The following is a 21,832-nucleotide window of genomic DNA, read 5'->3' as shown; positions in this document are numbered from 1 at the left end:
CACCTGGTTCCAAGTCTTATGAGGAACAGTTGACTTGGAGATGTTTAGCCTGGAGAAGAGAAGAGCGAGAACGGTTGTGTTAGCCATCTTCAAACATCTGAAGGGCTGTCACATGGAAGAAGGATAGGAGGACCCAAGGCAATGGATTCCAATGACAAGGAGATTCAGACTAAACATTAGGAAGAACTTTCTGAGGGTGAGAGTTGTTCTACAGTGAAACAGGCTCCCTCAGAAGGTGGTGCACTCTCCTTCCTTAGAGGTTTCTAAGCAGAGGCAGGATGGCCATCTGTCATGGATTCTCTCACTGTGATTCCTGCACCACAGGGGGTTGGACCAGATGACCCCAAGTGGACCCTTTGAACTCTACAATTCTATGAGGCTACAATGGAGCCATATCCAGGACATGGCCTGAGGGCACACGGAGGCCCTTGCCTTGATAAAGCTAAGCATGTCTGGGGCGGGTCAAGGCTTGGACAGTTGGCCTCCTCAGAGCCACGTGAGCTCCACCTTCTGTGACATCAGAAAGGTGAAACCTGGTGAATTGGCACAGCCAAGGGGAGATGCTTCCCATGTCCTTAAACTGCAGCTGTGACATCTGTGAAGCCTTCTGATGTCAGGCTCCTAACTTCTGCCTGTGGCCACCTCTCCTTGCAAGATGCTTTGGAGAAGGAGGAAGTGAGCCCGGTGGGAAGAAGGTTGGCTTAGCTGCCTACTCTGGTGCAAGAGCGAGCGAGCGAATGAGCAGGCAAGAGCCATCCACCTTCCTTCCCTCCTGTTCTTGGAGCGATTCCCTGTGAATAATTCAGCATGCTCCAGTTTGTTATCAAAGAGCATAAACAAAGATATATTTAGGCAAAGTGCTATTTACGCTGGTGATTAAGCTTTACGAGGGATGCGTAAAAGGCCCCATAAAGTACCCCGAATCTGCCGTTTGCAGGCGGCGGGGAGGCAAGAAGTGGCCTGGGGGACACTTTGGGCAGGTGACATTCCTAGCCGAGGAGGAAGAGAGCAAGTCAATTTACTTCTCTACAGGTGGAGTCTATAAATATCAACGCCTAACTGTCTCTTCCTGGGTTGTGCCAAGAAATCTGCCAGACCAGGGATAAAATGTGGAAGGGGAAAGGGAGGATTTGATGCAAAATTCTTAAAATGCTCCTCCAACAATGCCGTGTCAGGGATTCTTCAGCTGAGATTCGGGGTCCCTTCCACCTCCAGAGCTCTGCGATTCTCTGATCCCCCACCTGCCCAGCTGCATTTCCCAAGAGATGTCCCTCTTTCCGGTCATCCACAGGGCCCGTCTTGGAGAGTTTGCGTCCCGCCTTGCTGTCTCTTGGGTCACCAACAACAGCTTGATTAACGGCAGCTGCTTTGGAACCAAATGTATTCAAATGAGTCCTTCTTTCATGCAACCTCCTCTATTATTATTAGGGAGCCTTTTCAGCTCTCCTTTTTAATCTTGTTTTCGCAGCTGTATCACCTGGCAAGAGGGAAATCACGGCTCTTTCCCAGCCACCCCTCAGCTCCGCACTGACACCCCCGAGGAGACGAATTCAGCCAAATTGCCCTGGCTTCAGCCACCACAGACATCCTTTCCCCGATTCAAGGAGAGGCAAAATCGTTACCTGGGACTACCGGGAGACAACGTGGCTTCTGCATGCCACGGAAATAAATCCACCAGGAGGCATTTCAAATAAAAGAAGGGGTGGTCCCCCATGATCCTGTGCCAGGTGCGCCAATATTATGCTACCCTCTGGCCAGCATGTTCCTTTTAAGCATCTCCTGAATTTATACAAGGGGGGAGAATGAGAGGTGCCAAGAGGGAAACGCCCCCTCCTGATCACTTTTCTGGTTTAAGAAATTCTGTGCTTAAAGAAGGAGTTGCAGATCTGCAGGGCCAGCATAAAGAATCTGCATCAGAAATGGTCCCCAGGACACACACCCAAGGTGCCTGTCCGCAGGGATAATCAAAGGAACATGAAACGGAAGAGTTGGAAGGGACCCTGAGGGTCATCTAGTCCAACCCCCTGCAGTGCAGGAATCTCAGACAGGTGGCCATCCACACTCTGCTTATAAACCTCCAAGGAAGGAGGGTCCACAACTTCCTGAGGGAGTCTGTGTAGTTGTCAAATGACCCTTACTGCCAGAAAGTAAGTCCTGATGTTTAGTACAGACATGTTGTTGTTGTTGTTGTTGTTGTTGTTGTTATTCATAATACAGTGGTACCTCAAGTTACAAACGCCTCAGGTTACAAACGCTTCAGGTTACAAACTCTGCTGACCTGGAAGAGTTACCTCAAGTTGAGAACTTTGCCCCAGGATGAGAAGGGAAATCGTGTGCCGGCGGTGCAGCAGCAGCAAGAGGCCCCATTAGTGAAAGCACACCTCTAGTTAAGAACAGTCTGAGGTTAAGAACGGACATCCGGAACGGATTAAGTTCATAACTAGAGGCACCACTGTAATAATAAGTCGGAATCTCCTTCCTCACAACTTGAGGCCATAGGTTTGGGTTATCCCCTCCAGAGCAGGAGAAACCAGCTTGTTCCATTTCCCCTGAAACAGCCCTTTTTTATATTTAAAGATGGCTCTCCTGTCTCCTCTCGGTCTCCTCTTTTCCAACTCCTTCAACTGTTCCTCATCAGGCTTGGTCCCCTTATCATCTTGGTCACGCTCCTCTGCACACTTTGCAGCCGGTCAACATCCTTCTTAAGCTGTGGTGCTTAGAACTGGACAGTAGAGGTTGAAATTATGTAGCTCAACAGCTACTAGCAATGATAGCTGTGTTCTGTCTCCACCATCAGAGTCATTATGCCTCTGAATTCCAGTTGCCGGGAATCACAGCTTGGCAGAATGTTCTCATGCTCATGTCCCACTTAAAGGCTCTCCACAGAAATCTGGTTGGCTGTGGTAAGAATAGGATAGTGAACCTTAAGGGCCATTGGCCTGATCCAACAAGCTCTTATTTTGTTGTGGAACCCTCATAGCCAGTGGTCATGAGCTTTGGAAGAAGTCCTCCAATGAAATCATCTAAAACCTACTTTCCCTGTAAAGTGATGCCTCCTATACCCATCTGCTCCAGAGAGCTCAGAATGATGCTTCACTGCATGATGCTGGAGGTTTCTGAGAGGTCCAGCAGAACCAACAGCAAAACTTCTGGTTATCTAGCTAGCAACATAGACCATCCACTGGAATGGCCAATGCCAGTTCCTGTGGGGATGATTAGGGAGCCAGGAGAGGATATATTATTTTATGATATCCTTCCTAACTTGCGCTAGCAAGTTCCATATTCTAGCAGAGTTCCAAACATCCCCCTTTTTAAATGATGCAGCGATCAGCTTGTTGCTGGCTCATCTGAGACTTACTATTAAAGATTCCTTCCTGCTAAAATCCATTCTAATCCCTCTTAAAAAGAATAAAGACAAGAATCTGATTCACATTAATATAAAAGTAGTTTACTCACAGATTCATTCAGGTTCACAGACCTATCCCTGAAGGCAGGCTTGGGTTACATAACAACTAGAACCATTCCATAAAAAGTGAGTCCCAAGTGACGGCGACTAAGCAGTCACTTCTCCAAACACACAGCAATACCCAAAATGAAGAAGACACACTGATCAGAACATGGAGGCCGTGTGCTCCTTCTTGCTAGTACAACAGACCACACCCTCCTCAAGTCTCTCCCAGCTCAGGAGGAAACAGGAAGTCTTCTCCTGAGTGGGACAAAACATCCCCTAACATGTCCACTGTAGGAATGTTGTACCGTGGTACCTCGGGTTAAGTACTTAATTCATTCCGGAGGTCCGTTCTTAACCTGAAACTGTTCTTAACCTGAAGCACCACTTTATCTAATGGGGCCTCCTGCTGCCGCCGCACCACCGGAGCATGATTTCTGTTCTTATCCTGAAGCAAAGTTCTTAACCTGAAGGACTATTTCTGGCTTAGTGGAGTGTGTAACCTGAAACGTATGTAACCGGAGGTACCACTGTACTTGACTGCAGTTTTACATCCCACAGTTCCTTCCCACTCAAAACCAAGTCAAGAAGGATCTGGATAATGGGTGTCATCCAAAAATCTTTGGAGTGACAAGGACACCTTGATACTTTCCTTCAAAAGGACACATTTGGTGCCTGCTGACATTTTGAATTTTATAAGGAAAATGTGGTGGTGGAGGCACCTACAGCTGTGCAGCCAATGGGAGTGTCTTTGGTTCAGGCTTAGGAGAAGGACCATGACCCATTGGAAGAGCATTTTCTGCACTTGTAGAAGGTCCTTGGTTCAGTTCCTAGCAGAATTTCTAGGCAGGGCTGAGAAAAGACCCTTCTGGAAACCCCAGAGGGGTGCTGTTGGTCAGTGTGGATGATACTGAGCTAGATGGGCCAAACTCTTGAACTGGTAAAAAGGAGCTTTTTCTGTTCTTCTGTCCACCACAGCCTCTTTCACACAGCTGGAGCTCCAGCTCCACCACAAGAGCTCTTCGTGATCTCTGCTGCCCCCTCGAAGGCCTTCTTACTGTCTCCATCGTCCGGAGCAGGCATGGCTCCAGCAGGGGCATATTGAGGGCCATACCTGGATGCATCCAGAAACAAGAGCAGCAAAACCCCAACCAGGTGGAGCCACGGCCTCAACCGGAACTGATCCCGTATTCAGCACAGAGTCCAAGTCCGAGCCAAAGAGAGACACTTTATCTGTGAGAAGCTTTGCAAATTGGTCACAGCGGGCCAATTTATATATGTATTATATCTGCAACCAGACACCTCGCCATATAAGTTCCCACTTTTGTGTTTTTATTGATTTTTGATTTTAAAAAGTAGAAGGTAAGCAACATCCTCGCTCTTGCTCTTGATGGCTCCAGAGGCTCCCCACCTCCCCCCCCCCCCACTGCCACCACAGCAAAAAGGCACATATATTTTGAAACTTGAATACTGGACTGATTGTCCGTACGTTTGTGAAGGCAGAATTTATGTTGCTGTATAAATTTCAAAGCTATCCACAAATCCTTCCTCTATTTCTACTTATTATGGGCAGACAGAGATGTCTCCCCAGGTAGGATGGCTCCAGAAAAGCCAGGAATTGGGGGGGGGGGGAGGCAGGCAGCAGTTTGCACTGGCATGTCTAGTCCAAGCAACCGACTTCGCTGCAGAGAGGGCTGGGAGAGTAAAAGACAGAGGAGTGAAGGTGCAACCCTGCACTTGAGATCCACAGCCTCCCAGAAATATGATGTGCTGTGAGCCCTGATCTGCTCCTGGAATGCAGATGGAAGGTGGGAGTCCAGCTGAGAGACCAGCCAGCATCATGGTGGGAAATGGGGTGGTGCTGTGCCTGAGATGTGGCTACCAAAGAGAGACTGGTGCCATTTGCCAGCCGTTTAATATTGTAATTATTTATTAAATTTGTTTACAGTGGTACCTCGGGTTACATACGCTTCAGGTTACAGACTCTGCTAACCCAGAAATAGTGCTTCAGGTTAAGAACTTTGCTTCAGGATGAGAACAGAAATCATGCTCCAGCGGCAGCAGGAGGCCCCATTAGCTAAAGTGGTGCTTCAGGTTAAGAACAGTTTCAGGTTAAGAACAGACCTCCGGAACGAATTAAGTACTTAACCTGAGGTACCACTGTACTGCCCTAGACCCCCAGGTCTCAGGGCAGTCACAGCATAAAATCACAATAGAAAAACACAGAATACATGATAAAAACAAAAGCAACCCAATAATCCCAACACATTTTAGAAGTGCATTGGACGTCCATCAGCCAAAGGCCTGGTTGAAGAGGAAAGCTTTTGCCTGGCGCCTAAAGGTGTATAATGAAGGCGGCCAGGTGAACCTCCCTGGAGAGACCATTCGCCAACCTGGTCTCCCCACCCCATGTGGTTGGACTACAACTCCCATCAGGTTGAGCCAGCACACTCTCACATGGAAGGCGGACCCAGCTGGTTGGACCCAAACCAATGGATTCCAACGACACAAGAGGAGATTCTGACTAAACATTAGGATGAACTTTTCGATTCAGCAATGGAACGGACTCTCTCAGGAGGTGGTGGGCTCTCCTTCCTTGGAATGGATGGCCATCTGCCATGGATGCTTCAGTCGAGATTCCTGCATCGCAGGGGGTTCGACTAGATGACCCTCAGGGTCCCTTCCAACTCTACAGTTCTATGATTCTGTCTCTAGGGAATGAGCGGAGGCTGCAGAGGGGGATCTGGGAAGATGGTGGACTCTCCTTTCTTGGAGATGGGCACCTGTTAGGGATTATGGTGACATCTGCATCGCAGAGGGTTGTACTAGATTACCTTTGGGGGTACATTCTGTGGGATGTGAAACATAAGAGCAGTCAACTACAGCATTCCTAGAGTGAACATGTTTACACATGGGGAGGAATGTTTTTCCAGCCAGCAGGTAAACTTCCTGTTTCCTTCTGGGCTGGGACAGACTTCCTCTGCATGTGACTAGAGGTGGGCGTGGCCTCACCTGCGCAGGTAACAACAAAAGCACAGGGGAGCCATCTCTCTCTCTCTGTGACTACATGCATCAAAGAAGCAACATCTGCTTAGCCAAAGATGCCCTCTTGGCCAAGAGAGGACAAAGGGACTGTCTCCTTATGAGATAGTTTCCAGGTGTATGTTACTTTGCTAAGCTAAGTCTGCCTTCTGGGATCCGATTGTGAACAGAATGTTGTGTGAGTAAACTCTTTTTATACTTTTGTAGAAGACTGAGTCATGTCTTATCTTTTATGAGGGAATAAGGGGGAAATACCAGAACAGTTATTACAGAGGCTTTAGCGAGTCTGAGCAAATGCATCCGCTGTGAGTTTAAAAGGGGGAATGTTACTCTGCTAAATTGTGGAACTTGTTAACACAAGTTGGAAAGGATATAACCAAACAATATATCCTTTCCTGCATCCCTGAACATTCCCACACCTTCCAACTCTGTGGTTCTCCCCCTGCTTTGGTCTCCACTCTGCCCTTTGAACTCGCAGTGGGACAAAAGGCTGAGCCCCCATCGCCATCCCTGTTGCAGCGCAGGACACCTGTCTCCCAACGCCAGGCACCCGCTTGATGCCTCTTTCCATTTCCGCTCTCCCCTTTATCCGGGTGACAGCAGGATGAGCAAGTCCTCCTTCCGAGTGCTGATGTGACAATGGAAATGGGGAGAGTTACATCGCCTCCCCGTCCTTCCCCGACTGGCGCCTGTTTGCTATAACAATTACCGAGCCGGATTCTTTCTCGGGAGTCTGTTAGCCACGGCTGGCCGGCATCAGGGAAGGTTATTACAAAGAGAAGAGTGAGTTGTCTCTTTCGCAGAGCAGGCAGTTTAATGGCAGGCTCACCTTTAATCGACCAGAGGACCGCCTGACTCTCCCCCCTCCCAGCCACGCTGATAGCCTGTCCTGCTGTGGCCAATTTTCGGCTTTCGCAGCACAGTTGCCATATCAACAGCCTGAGTCGCAGAACTTCTGCCAAAGGCTCTTTCCCTGAACTTGCAGGAGAGGGCGCAGGCACCGCTCTCGCCACCCTCACTGATATACAGGGGCCTGGATTTAAATAAGACCAGGCGCACATATACTCTTCCCCAGTCTAAAAAGACAAAGCCCAACCTTAGCGATGAAACTCTTCTTCTCGGCATTCTGCTTTCTCTTGCAGTGAGGAGGGAGCAAGCCCGTCTTTGTGCAGCACAGAGTTGAACTGAGGAACTCCCTGCCACAGGAGACCAGGGTGGTCGCCAATCTAGATGGCTTTCAAAGAGGATTAGGCAAATTCATGGAGGAAGAGAAGGCTCTCATGGCCACTAGGCACCCTGGCTCTGCTCTGCCTCCACAGTCGGAGGAAGCAATGCTCCCAGATAGCAATTGATGGAAACCACAGGAGGAGACCAAGAATCCTTATGCTCCTGTTCTGCTCGCTGGTTGACCTCTGGGAGATCAGGATGCTGGACCTGATGGACTGGCATGATCTAGCACAGGGGTCGGCAAACTAAGGCCCGCGGGCCGGATCAGGCCCAATTGCCCTCTGGATCCAGCCCACGGACGGTCTTTGCAATAAGCTTAGAAGGGACATTTTAAAGGTCTAACATCCCATATTTCCACACTTTGCTTCGTATTTTGTGATTTTAAATATCTGCAGAGGTTTCCTTCTTGGGAGTGGCGCCCGCCCTGTGGAACACCCTCCCGTCAGATGTCAAAGAGAAAAACAACTACCTGACATTCAGAAGACATCTTAAGGCAGCCCTGTTCAGGGAAGTTTTTAATGTGTGACATTTTAATGTATCTTTAATCTTTATTGGAAGCCTCCCAGAGTGTTGTCGTTGTTGTTGTTGTTGTTGTTGTTGTTGTTGTTGTTGTTATAGTTATACAGTGGTACCTCGCAAGACGAATGCCTTGCAAGATGAAAAACGCGCAAGACGAAAGAGTTTTCCATTTTTTGAGTCGTTCCGCAAGACGAATTTCCCTATGGGCTTGCTTTGCAAGACGAAACGTCTTGCGAGTTCTTGCGAGTTTGTTTCCTTTTTCTTAAAGCCGCTAAGCCGCTAATAGCCGCTAAGCCGCTAATAGCCGTGCTTCGCAAGACGAAAAAAACCGCAAGACGAAGAGACTCGCGGAACGGATTAATTTCGTCTTGCGAGGCACCACTGTAAGACCCTCTTCCCTTGATGGATCTGGATGCTCTGAGTCCAAGCGCTGTCCCAGAATGACAAGGCTGCAGCCCCCAGGACCTCTTGATGGGCAAGTGACTCCTGAACTTCCATTTCATAGAATCAAAACATTGTAGAGTTGGAAGGGACTCTGAGGGTCATCTAGTCCAACCCCTACAATGCAGGAATCTCAACTAGATCATTCATGACCGATGGCCATCCAGCCTCTGCTTGGAAACATCCAAGGAAGAAGAGTCCACCACCTCTTGTGCAAGTCTGTTCCACTGCCAAACGGCTTTTGCTGTCCAAAAGTTCTTCTAGATGTTTAGATGAGTTGATTTTTTTTTTGGGGGGGGGTGTTTATGGCGGTCTGGCAAGCTGTTGCGAGAAAAGCAGCAATTGAGACCTTTGAGGGCCCCCAACCACTAGGGGCCCTATCCAGGAAGCCATTAGCAAGCTCCTCAGGCAACTCATTTGCCTACAGATTCCCCTTTAATTTCCTTAGGTGTTTAAAAATAGGGAGGAAATTTTGCACATAACTGGTGCTCTTGATCCCAAATTATCCATTGGAAGGCTTTAAAGTATCTCAGATTTGCTCTGCAACAAGCACTTAGCAACAGCACCAATCTGGGGCCTTTTAATTCAAAAGCTCTTTTCCATTCTTCAGGACCACCTGAGCCCCAAATCCCAGAGAGGAGCAGCTGGAGAAAAGGGAGACAAAGGGAAGGGGGGATGTTTGGGACATGAGGCTCTTCCATCCTCTGGATCTATGAGAGGCCAGCCAGTTAAAGCTCTGGTTTTCCCAGTAGTGATGTATGGAAGTGAGAGCTGGACCATAAAGAAGGCTGATTGCCAAAGCATTGATGCTTTTGAATTATGGTGCTGGAGGAGACTCTTGAGAGTCCCATGGACTGCAAGAAGATCAAACGTATCCATTCTGAAGGAAATCAGCCCTGAGTGCTCACTGGAAGGACAGATCCTGAAGCTGAGGCTCCAAGACTTTGGCCACCTCATGAGAAGAGAAGACTCCCTAGAAAAGACCCTGATGTTGTGAAAGATGGAGGGCACAAGGAGAAGGGGACGATGGAGGACGAGGTGGTGGGACAGTGTTCTTGAAGCTGTTCTCACAGTTTGACCAAACTGCGGGAGGCAGTGGAAGACAGGAGGGCCTGGCGTGCTCTGGTCCAGGGGGTCACGAAGAGTTGGACACGACTAAACGACTAAACAACAAATCTGGGGGGCATTGGGCATCTGTTGATTGGACGAATCTCAACAGCAAGAATTGGGCACCAGGCCCAGGACTTGAACCTGGTCTTCCACGGGCATCAGATTTCTTGCAGAAAACAATGGAAATGGTGGACATGGAGTTGTCTTGAGGACTGGGGAGGGATGGTGGGATTTAAGGTCTCTAAACAGAAAACCAGGAGATTCTCATAGGGTTGCTTTTTAAAAATACATCCATCCATCCATCCATACCATAATCTGATTCCTGGTTGTTTAGCACAACAAAGCTCCAGAACCTCTTTTGATTCACAGTAGGTTTTTCCTGCAGCTCATAGTTAAACTGCAGAACTCCCTCCCACAGGAGGCAGGCAAAGCCACTAACTTGGATGGTTTCAAAAGACAAATTCGCGGAGGAGGAAAAGGCTATCAATGGCTAACAGAGTAGACCCACTGAAATTGACAAACCCAACTTAATCATGTTTGATCATTTCAGTGTGTCTTCTCTGAGTAACACTCAGTTGCTTCCACCCTATACATTGAAAGCACTCTTAGACCGCTTGGAAAGTCGTGGCTTTCCCCCAAAGGATGCTGGGAACTGCAGCTTGTTGAGCATGCTGGGAATTGTTGCTCTGAGAGGAGCTCCCTATCCACTGGGTGCATGCAGAGTGCCTTCCTTTCAACTAGGCAGTAGCCACAAGCTGCCTTGGTAACTTTGGGTGAGGAGGCGGCAAGACTGAACCCCAGCGATCCCCATTGTCTGCATGAAGCCCCAGGAGCAGCCTTGCCACCAGTCCTGGAGCAAGAGAAGATCTTTGGAGTCCCTTGCCTGGGCCAATGGGCCTCTCGAACCACAGCGCATGGAACGCCCCACAGGCCACATGGGCTTCTGCCTGGCAGCTGGCTGGCCTGAGACCTGAGACCTATTTGCCTGGGAAGATCAGGGAGCACTTTGGACCTTCTGAAGGCATAGCAGGTGTTCTACCACTGAGCTTTAGCCTAGCCCACTGGGTTGCTTAGAGAAAGAGGGGGGATAACTCTCAGCTGAGCAATGATGAATAGCTCTGTATCTTTCTCTGTTGCAGATCCAGCAAACAGAATCTCCTATTAAGGAGAGGAGTTCCCAAACTGGCAAGACTCCTGTTCTGACGCACCTAAGAAAATGCAAGCTGGACTTACTTACGCTCATCAGATGCCCAAGTAGCTGCCAAGTTATGAGATTCCACGTCCCCACAGGGATGTGTTTTGCTTAGGGGTATTTAATGAAACAGCAGGAGGGATTTGGCGGGGGGGGGGCAGAACAGCTGTTTTGAAGGGGAAATGAAATCTACTCGGAGTCGAGAGTGGATTTCATGCTCTTTATTCAGCTCATGGTGGTGAGGAGGAATGGAAGTTCCCCCAGAATGTCTGCTTTATATACATTATTTACACAATGGGCCCCATGTGATTGGCTAATTCCGGGATTCTCCGGTAGGCCAATCAGGTCGCGGATTCACTTCCACCTGGAGCTGGATTGGGTGGCTCCTGTGGACCAATCAGGCTGCTTCATTCTGGAGCCTATTGTTCTAGGACCAATCAGAAGACCTAGTGAAGAAGACCTAGTGAAGCCAGAGCCCCCCCCCATACACACACCAGCGCAGTAGGAGGCTGGCTGTGACTCCTGCACTATGGGGGGGGGGGGTTGGACTATATCAACTTTCAGGTCCCATCTATAATTCCATGAGTCTCTGGTCCTGAAAATGCCACACTTCAATTCCACTGCAAAGCGTCCCTCACCAGCCCGTTCCACCGTATGCAATTTCTATGCATAGAATCTTTCCCCCAGAATAATCTTCAAGGTTAATAATATTTTCCTGAGTGTTGCTGAACTCCTTGCATCCTCGGTGCTCCGACGGCCACCTGGCTGCCCTTTGGAAAGCCAGGCTCGGCACCCAATCTCATTTCTTTCACAAGGGACGTTTGCAAAGCCCAACGAGAAGCAATAAGAGCTGACGGTCCTCCAGGCCACCGACTGACAGCCCCGGAATGCTAAAACCCAGCCAGTCTGCTCCCGTCTCGCTAATGCAGTTTTGCATTATTGTCTCAGCCTTCCCAGCTCCAAACAGGTGGTGGATGACGGAGGAGCTGAACAAATCGACTTCCAGGGGGAAGCAAGTTAATTTCTTAGCTTGATTCTTTCCTCCTCCTCCTTTTTTTTTCAATCCCCCCCAAAAAAAGTCATGTTTTCTTGAAAGCTGCAAAATTCCGGGCACTAATCTCTCTGTAATCCATCATAATTCTGTTTGCTGTGCATCTCATTTCCAGAATTTATTGTGTTTCCAGAATAGAGCCCTGTCACCTCCCTCTGCCTGCCTTGTTCTCAGGGGCCACCGCAAGATGGGGGCTAATCTCTCAACAAGAAGATTTGTGCTCCTTTCTGCAGCCATGTCCTTGCACACACACACACACACACACACACACACACACACACACACACACACCACCCCAATCTCCAAGCAGTAAGAGATTCCTGGAGATCCTGGCACTTACCCAGGGGTTAGTTTCCCTTGAGCAAGGGGCAGCAGAGACAGTGGTGTCTTTTACATGGTGCATTTGCACAACCTGAGCATATGGTGGAGGGGCTCACAGCGTCAACACCCAGGGCCAGATTTAGGTTTGATGCGGCCCTCAGCTACTGAGGGTAATGGGGCCCTTTATATGTCCAGCTGTCCTTTGTCAACAACGAATTGTCATTGTTTTTTGTGTTGAATATATGCTATATGGTAATTTATGGACCTAATAGGTATCTCAAGCCATTTGCGCATGTTGCCCTGCAACCAGTCCATGCAGAATGTAAAGGTAAAGGGACCTCTGACCATTAGGTCCAGTCGTGACTGACTCTGGGGTTGTGGTGCTCATCTCACTGATCGCCAAAGAATTGATGCTTTTGAATTCTGGTCCTGGAGGAGACTCTTGAGAGTCCCATGGACTGCAAGAAGATCAAACCTATCCATTCTGAAGAAAATCAGTCCTGAGTGCTCACTGGAAGGACAGATCCTGAAGGGACCAACATGAGGGACGCAGTGGAAGACAGGAGGGCCTGTCGTGCTCTGGTCCAGGGGGTCACAAAGAGTCGGACACATGACTAAACAACAACAAACATTGGGTTGTATGGTGAGGGATTGCCAAAATCTTTTTTGCCAGAAGCCTGCCCCCTTCTTATTTTATTTTATTTTTACTTTTTTGCCAAGCATGTGAAGCTGAATGTGCACAAGGATTTTCTGATGATAAGAGTGACTTGAGAGTGGACAGGAGGACCTCCGAAAGTGGTGGACCCTCCTTCCTTGGATGGCCATCTCTCTGGGATTCTTGAGCTGCGGTTCCTGCACTATGGCACGTTGGACTAGCTGGCCGTTGGAGATCTCTTCAAACTCTACAATTCTATAGTTTACTCTTACAGAAGTCCCTTGGCTTTCCTCCTGTCCATGAAACCCCTCTAAAATTCCTCTTTAGGCAACCCTTGACATCGTCACTCCTGGTTTCATGGTCCAAGCAGATGGCAGGTGCTCCAAGGATCGCTCCCAAAGCATCTCCTCAGCCGTGATGGCAGAGCTGGTCTGTTGCTCCTGCTGCCCATATGGTGGAAGAATGGCATCTTCTTGAGCATAGAAACTTCCAGGTCCGTTCCGCTCTCAGAGCTGCCTTGGCGCTGCCAGCAGATTTGCATTCCTTTTCTGCTTCCAAGGCTGTTTGGAGCGCCGCTCAGATCAAATGCCTTCTGATCACACAGAGGCTGGCATCAAACAAACAAACATCTGTGAGGAACAAGGAGCAACAAATTATTGGCATGTGTTCTGGCCTTGTCAGGGCCTGGCCCTGCGGGCTTTTGAAAGGAACGCTGGTTAATGGGAACAGGGCGGGCCTGTGCAACTTTGCCCACTATGCGCCCTTGAAGAACTCACCCCATCTTCCAGAATTCCCTGACTTGCAAGCAAGAGCCATTTCCATGCTTAAGGCAATCCAGAGATGCTGCACGTTGTAGAATCGTGGAGTTGGAAGGGACCTCAAGAATCCCTGACATTATGGGATGTAATCCATTGGAGCAGTCAAATACAACATTCCTTGTTTCCCTAGAGTAGACACAGGCAGGGGGATGTTACTCCAGCCAGTGTAACTTCCACTGGTCTGGAGTATCCTCCCCGTACATGTGACCAGGCAGGTGGACATGACCCTGGCTGACTCCAGAAAAGAGCCAAGTCACACAGCCATCTTCCCTTGATGCCATGCTGCTCTTCTGCAGCCGTTTTTGTTCTCTTGATGCCGTTCTCTCAATGTATTTTGCTGTCTGCTGGTTCTCGGCCAGCAGCACATGGGCTCAGTCCCCATATGGTATAAACTCACACTTTGTTATGTAATTACAAGCCAAAGCCTGCCTTCAGGGATCATACCGTGAACTGAATGTGAGTAAACTTCTTTAAGGAAAGATTCTTGTTTCTGTATTCTTTCAAGAGGGATAAAAGGGGACACCAGGAATAATCCATCTGGGCAAGCCAGATTGGATTGCTTAGCTAAAGAGATTCAAACAAATCTGCAGACTAGCTTCCTGCTGTATTGAAGGGAATCGGCTCTGCGACATGCCTCACTAGTGTGAGTGAAGGAAAGATAATATTTAATCAATATATCCTCTCCTACTATCCTTAACAGGGACACGGGTGGCACTGTGGGTTGCCGATCAGAACGTCGGCAGTTCAAATCCCCGTGACGGGGTGAGCTTCCCATTGCTCAGTTCCTGATCCTGCCAACCTAGCAGTTCGAAAGCACGTCAAAGTGCAAGTAGATAAATAGGTACCGCTCCGGTGGGAAGGTAAACGGCATTTCTGTACACTGCTCTGGTTTGCCAGAAGCGGCTTAGTCATGCTGGCCACATGACCCAGAAGCCGGTTCCCTCGGCCTATAGATCAAAATGAGCGCCGCAACCCCAGAGTCAGCCACGACTGGACCTAATGGTCAGTGGTCCCTTTACCTTTACCTTACTATCCTTAACTTTCCCACAGACAGGTGGCTGCTCAATCTCTGATTAAAAACCTCCAGTGAAGGAGAACCCACCACCTTCAGCTATCTGAAGATGGATATTATGTCTCCTCTTCTTCTTTTCTAGGCTAAACATACCCAGAACTGGACACAGTATTCCAGGTGTGGTCTTGCCAAGTCTGCTGCCTTCAAACGGAGTCCCTTCCATTGTCAAACAGCTCTTACCTAATGTTTAGCCAGAATCTTATTTCTTATTTGAATTTGTTGGACACAGTATTCCAGGCAGGGTCTGACTAAGGCAGAATAGAGCAGCACTATGGCTTCCCTTGATCTGGACACTAGACTTCTGTTTTTTTGCAGCCTGGAATAGCATTCACTTTTTTTTTGCTGCTGCCTCACACTGTTGACTCGTGTTAAGCTTGTGGTCCGCTAAGACCCCTAAATCCTTTTCACATGTACTGCTAGTAAGCCAGGTGTCCCCATCCTATATTTGTGCATCTGGTTCTTCCTGCCTAAGAGCAGAACCTGACATTTGTCCCCATTGAAATTCATTTTGTTAGCCTGGGCCCAGTTCTGTTGATGCAGTCTGGAATTGCATTACCTTACACACACACACACACACACACACACACACACATTCTCTGGGCATCTGGTTGTGGAGAGTACAGAATGGCCCAATATATATTTAGAAAGACGTACCTGGCAGCTGCTGGGTCCAGGTGTTGCCTGGCATAATAATCAGGGTGAGCCAGGGAGGGAGGGAGGGAGGGAGGGAGGGAGGGGAAAAACTTCCCTTCCGGTGGAGAATCGCATTCTGCTGCCATTAAGGAAGCATCAGTGCATCAGGCACCTGTGAATCAGAGGGTGGGAAGCGTCACTGTTCCTTGGAGGGGGGGCATTGTGAGAGGCACAAATTCCACAAAGGAGTGAGGATGATGAAAGCATGCTCAGCAGCTTCCAGGAAGAGCTCAGCCCTGCTGCTACACACATCAATAGGTTGCCAGGAAGTCAGCAGGCGAGGGGGTGGCATCAGGGGCGGGGGTGAGGGAGCAAGAGGGGACCAAACAGCTGTGTTTGGGGGCAGTGAGGGAGCCGGGGCAGCAAGAGGGAAGCCTCTCTTCCAGAAGGCCCAAGCATTCAAACCCAGGGAAACTGAGTTGCTGCTCAGGTAACAAATTATAAAGGAAATGCTGGCCACCTTCTTGGCCACCTTCCAATTCACAGAATTGTAGAGTTGGAAGGGACCCACAAGGGTCATCCAGTCCAACCCCCTGCAATGTGGGAATCACATCTCAAGAATCTCTGACAGATGGCTGTCCAACCTCTGCTTAAGAACCTCCAAGGAAGGAGAGCGCACCACTTTCCATCAGAAAGTTCTTCCTAATGTTTAATCAAATTCACAAGCCATTCAACCTGGGGAGACTCCTTTAAACAGGCAGGCAAGGGGATGGGGACCAGTTGCTGCTTCATCCAAGATGATGGGCGACCAAGAAGATGAAGGGTCTAGGAAGCAAGTCTTGTGAGGAACAGTTGAGGGAGTTGGGTGTCTTTAGCCTGGAGAAGAGGAAACCGAGAGGGGACACAAAAGCCATCTTCAAATATCTTGTAGGCTAGAAGGAGCAAGCTTGTTTTCTCCTGCTCTGGAGGGGAGAACCTAAATCAATGGGTTCAAATGACGAGAAATGAGATTTTGTGTACTGCAGGGAGATGGATTCAGCGACGCTCAGGGTCCCTTCCAAGGCTACATTTCTATGATTAACTGTTGAGAGACCATGTTTCTGAGTGTTTGTCTGCCCCAGACATGAAATCAAACATTTCCCAGAGGAAGTTTGAAGCCTTCTCCCTTATCTGCAATTTCTCCAAGTGCTGATTTTGGACTTCAAGCCTCTTCATGGTGAGGTGCCTTTTCCATAGAGTCATTGGAAGGGACCCCAAAGGTCCTCTAGTCCAGCCCCTGAAATGCAGGAATCAGCTCAAGCATCCCTGACAGATGTCCATCCAACCTCTGCTTAAAAACCTCCAAAGATGGTTGGTGGCAGAAACCTTCCCCAGAGAGGCTCACCACCAGCAGTCTACTTTAACGCCAGTCCAGTGCTGGGTGAAAACTTTTCCATTCTCCCAGACCTTTTAAACCTGGCAGTGGCTTTCAATCTGCTTGGAGTTCTTGAGTGATTTCCTCTTAATATTTGCTCCTTAGCTGGAGGTGATGGTGATCATGGCAACATGCTGAAGAAACAGCAAGATATACAGCCAAGATCACATATCTGATAACAATCTGACCCAACACAAATAATATATAATAAAAAATCCTTCAAAATAAAAACACACCATAGCAAATAAAGTAATATCCAATCATATATTTAGAATATAATGTGACACAATGAAATTAACTCTAAAAATATCAGCAATTCAAGCAGAAAATCACTCTCAGCAATTACAATAAATGCTTACTTGATATAGTCAATAAATGTAACAGTGAAGTCACCATACATAAAACACCACAATACTTTAAAAAGTATATAAAAAGATCAAACTGAGCTGCAAAGTCAAATAACTTTTTGCTTCTTAAATCACACTTTAGGGTACTGCTGTGAACTTTGTGTCATCAATAAATATCACACAATACAATATGAAACTGGAAACTTTTTCAAGTAGAAAACCCCCTGCTGGCATTGAAAGCTGCCAAGAAAGAAACATTTTAAACTTAGGCTGGGAATTATTGTTGTTGTTGTTTATTAATTTCATTGCTTGCTTTTTATTGCCAAAGGCGACTCAAAGCAACTTGCAAGCAAGCAAACGAACAAAAATAGGAAAGAACTGTCGAAGCGGAGGGGACCCCCGGGGTCATCTAGTCCCAGCCCTGCAATGCAGAGGTTTTTGGAAGACCTCTCTCTCGTGCTAATGGCCCCAGATCGCAGGGAAATGTCAGCGGCTTCTCCTTCTGCCTACAGATGAAGCATCTTCAGGGCTTTGCCCCCTCCCTCGGGAAAACATTTAGGGCCATAATAAGGACCTAGCGACAATATCCCTCGAGCCATTTTTATCCCCCTTTATAAACACAAGGCTTTAATGTCGGGAGGATTTAGCGAGAGGAGAGGGGATTTTAAAAGCGGTGGCATTTCGCTCCTCGCCAAAACGCCTCCTATGAATCACTCCCTCTCTCCGCACCTTGTTTAAAACTGGCCTCCCGCTGCTCTTCTGTCCCATTAACTGGGCGCAGCCGGGCGCTCTCTGCGCGCTCCAAATGGGGTATGAAATTAAAGCACCGTCGGAGACGCAGAGGGCTTGCCGTCGCCCCCACCGGGGAAGTGCAGCCGGGAGCGGAGAACTGCCCCCCCCCACTTTTGAAACATCAAAAGGATGGGGGGGGAGAGAAGAGAAGCCTGAGGAAGTCCAGGCAGGCAGGAGACACCCCCCCCACACTCCAAGGGCCCTCTTAGAAGTGAAATCCTGGCAGCAGCCCATTAGAGCAGAAGTCAGCAAACTTTTTCAGCGGGGGCTGGTCCACTGTCCCTCAGACCTTGGGGGAGGGGGGGAGACTAGATTTTTTTTGGGGGGGGATGAACGAATTCCTATGCCCCACAAATAACCCAGAGATGCATTTTCAATAAAAGGACACATTCTACTCCTGTAAAAACACTGATTCCCGGACCGTCCGCGGGCCAGACTGAGAAGGTGATTGGGCCGGATCTGGCCCCTGGGCCTTAGTTTGCCTACCCATGCATTACACAGCCTTTCTCAACCTGTGGGTCCTCAGATGTTGTTGAACTCCCATCACCCCTAGCTAGCAAGGCCAGAGCTCAGGGATGATGGGAGTTGTAGTCCAACAACATCTGGGGACCCACAGGTTGAGAACCACTGCTAGAGTCATAGAACTGAAAAGCTGTAGGGGACCCAAGGGTCATCTAGCCCAACCTGCTGCAATGTAGGCAGAAGGTAATCCAGCCACTGCATGAATTCCTCATATGAAGGAGACTCCACCACCTTTTGGAGGAAGGAGTCCTTTTCCACTGACAAACAGCTCTAAGCATTAGGAAGTTCTTCCCAAGGTTTAACTGGACTCTCTTTTCTTACAGCTGAATCCAGCGGTTCAGGTCCGGCCCTCTGGAACGGCAGAAGATAAACCTCCATCTTCCACTGCACACTCAAGATGTGTTGTCTGGTGGCTCCTTCCTCCCCCCACTGGCTGCCCTCCCAGCTCTTGGAGCTCCAGGTCCCCCTCTCTTGACCATCCTGGTCACCAGGTTGTCCGATGGTCAGGAGGGATGGGAGTTGCAGTTGCAGTGGAGGGCATCTGCTTAGGTTACTCTCTCAGAAAAGGAGGAGGAGGAGGCACCCTTGGGTGGGGACATGTGTGAAGAGCCTGGTGGATCAGGCCAGCGGCCCTGTCTCATCCTGCAAAATGTTGCTGCATGCAACTGAGCAGGGAGAGCATAGTAACTGTGACTAGTAACTATGGATAGTGCTCATGAATCTGTCCAATTCTTTTTTAAGCAATCTAACGGATTGAGATTGAATCCTGACAAGACAGAAGTACTGTTTTGGGGGGGACAGGGGGTGGGCGGGGGTGGAGGACTCCCTGGTGCTGAATGGGGTAACTGTGCCCCTGAAGGATCAGGTGCACAGCCTGGGAGTCATTTTGGACTCACAGCTGTCCATGGAGGCGCAGGTCAATTCTGTGTCCAGGGCGGCTGTTTATCAGCTCAATCTGGTACACAGGATGAGACCCTCCCTGCCTGCAGACTGCCCCGCCAGAGTGGTTCGTGCTCTGCTTATCTCCTGCTTGGACTACTGCAATGCGCTCTACGTGGGGCTACCTGTGAAGGTGACCCGGAAACTACAACTATTCCAGAATGCGGCAGCTAGACTGGTGACTGGGAGCGGCTGCCGAGACCACATAACACTGGTCTTGAAAGACCTACATTGGCTCCCAGTCCGTTTCCGAGCACAATTCAAAGTGTTGGTGTTGACCTTTAAAGCCCTAAACGGCCTCAGCCTAGTAGACCTGAAGGAACATCTCCATCCCCATCATTCTGCCCGGACACTGAGGTCCGGTACTGAGAAGTGACGTTACAAGGAACTAGGCAGAGGGCCTTCTTGGTGGTGGCGCCCACCCTGTGGAACGCCCTCTCATCAGATGTCAAAGAAATAAACAACTACCTGAGATTTAGAAGACATCTGAAGGCAGTCCTGTTCAGGGAAGTTTTTAATTATTGATGTTTTATTGTGTTTTTAATCTTTTGTTGGAAGCCGCCCAGAGTGGCTGGGGTATAAATAATAATATAGTTATTGTTATTGTTGTTGTTGTTGTTGTTGTTTCTAAGAGAGTGGCCATCACTGCTTCCTGTGGGAGTGAGTTCCATAGTTTAAATTCGGTGCTACGTGAAGGACTTTCTTTCATCTGTCCTGAATCTTCCAACATTCAGCTTCATTGGCTGTCCAGGAGTTCTCATGTTAGGAGAGAGGGAGGAAAGCTTTGTGCTGGACAGAGCAGTGCCCTGATCCCATAGAAGGGCAGCTTCCGACATTCCTCACGTTCAGGATGTGCCCCAGCTGGGCTATGGATGTTTCCAGGTGTTTCACGGATGTCTTAGGACTGGGGCAAATCAGAGGGCTCTTGACTCAGGTCTCACTTGCATTTCCTCTTGTTCTATGGCTAGAAAACATGACTCTGAGAAGTTTCCCACTGTCCCTGGATGTCCTAGGCAAAGGTCGGAGCAGAGTCCCATTTGCCTCACTGCTTTCGCCAGGAAACCCCACGTCTGACTGCTGAATTGGAGGAAAAGACAGTCTGCAGAAACCTGATGGACATTTGCTCTGATTCACAGGAAAAGAGAAGGCTTTCCCAGGGGGAAGTGGCAGGAATAGCAGAAGTGTAGATGAGCCCTACGTTTACGGCGTGTGCATTTCCAGGCAGCCAGGTTTTCCTTCCTCCTCCCCATTTTTGTCATATCCATCTGGTATATAAATTATTATTATTAATATTCTGTTGGGAGCTGCACCAAGGGGCTGGGGAAACCCAGCCAGATGGGCAGGGTATGAATAATAAATTATTCTTATGCCATCAAATGCCAACAATGCCAACAGTGCCCTTCAGCTCTCTATACAGTGGTACCTCAGGTTACATACTGTCAGGGGTTTAGGAGCAGAAGCACGGGCAAGGGAGGAAACAGAGAGCGAAGGGGAGGAGGCAGAAGAAAAGATGAGTGACGACGACGACCCGAGATCTCCTAGTCTTTCCAGTGAATCAGAGGATTCACAGAAAGGAGCACCAGTGGCGAGGGCAAGTGGGGAGTCTAGGGGGGCACCCCAGGAAGACAGAGCCAGAGAGGACTCAGGGGGGAGCAGCTGGAAATCGGGACCAGCGTCACCGCCAGGAAGCAGGGAAGAGGAAGGGAGCCAGGGGGGAAGCGCTGGCAGCTCACCACAGGAGGGAGGACATGAGTCAGGAGTGGCCACACCTCCACAGGAGGGAGGACATGAGTCGGGGATGGCCACACCTCCATCGGGGAGCGAAGAAACGGTTGAGAGGAAAGTGGAAGGTTGGGCGCGCGCGCCAAGTTCAAATGCAGAGGAAGGCGGCGCAGTAAGCAGCCCCGAAAGAGAGCCAGGTCCTAAAGCCCGGCGCAAGGAGGCAGGAGGGTCTGGGTCAGCGTCAGAAGAATCCCGGAAGGAAGAAGCCCCGGGGGGTAGAGGGACCCAGAGGAGGACAGTCAGGAGGAAAAGGTGGAGCAAGGCTAGGATATTAAGTTGGTGCACACAGGGCGGAGACTCAGACGGAGCTTCGCCGACCTAGCTACTAGGCGTAGAGTTGCGCGCAGCAGCGTGAGAATGGAAACTGTAACTCAATAAAGACTTTTACTTAATGACCGCGGGCTAGCGTGATCCTCTGTGAGCTAGGATCTTCAAGCAGCTCTGACAGTAAGCTCCGTCTCCACTTGTGGGCATCTACAGCCTCGAGGAGGGGAGAGACACAGGTGC

The 21,832-nt window shown here is 49.1% G+C and overlaps 1 protein-coding gene across 1 annotated transcript in view; it reads right to left on the bottom strand.

The window, feature by feature from the left end:
• The window catches only part of LOC310712607 (uncharacterized protein), a 250,599-nt gene extending 248,141 nt beyond the window's left edge, over positions 1 to 2,458 (bottom strand). The window contains exon 1 of the mRNA XM_083515830.1: positions 2,224 to 2,458. The gene's annotated coding sequence lies outside the window, so the exon portion shown is untranslated. The remainder of the gene's footprint in view (positions 1 to 2,223) is intronic.
• Between the last annotated feature and the right edge of the window lie 19,374 nt (positions 2,459 to 21,832).

Source organism: Podarcis liolepis (assembly GCF_965112155.1).
Source record: "Podarcis liolepis genome assembly, chromosome: 1".
NCBI lineage: Eukaryota > Metazoa > Chordata > Lepidosauria > Squamata > Lacertidae > Podarcis > Podarcis liolepis.
The sequence above is the reverse complement of the archived record's forward strand: the minus strand, read 5'-3'. Positions and strand labels throughout refer to the sequence as shown.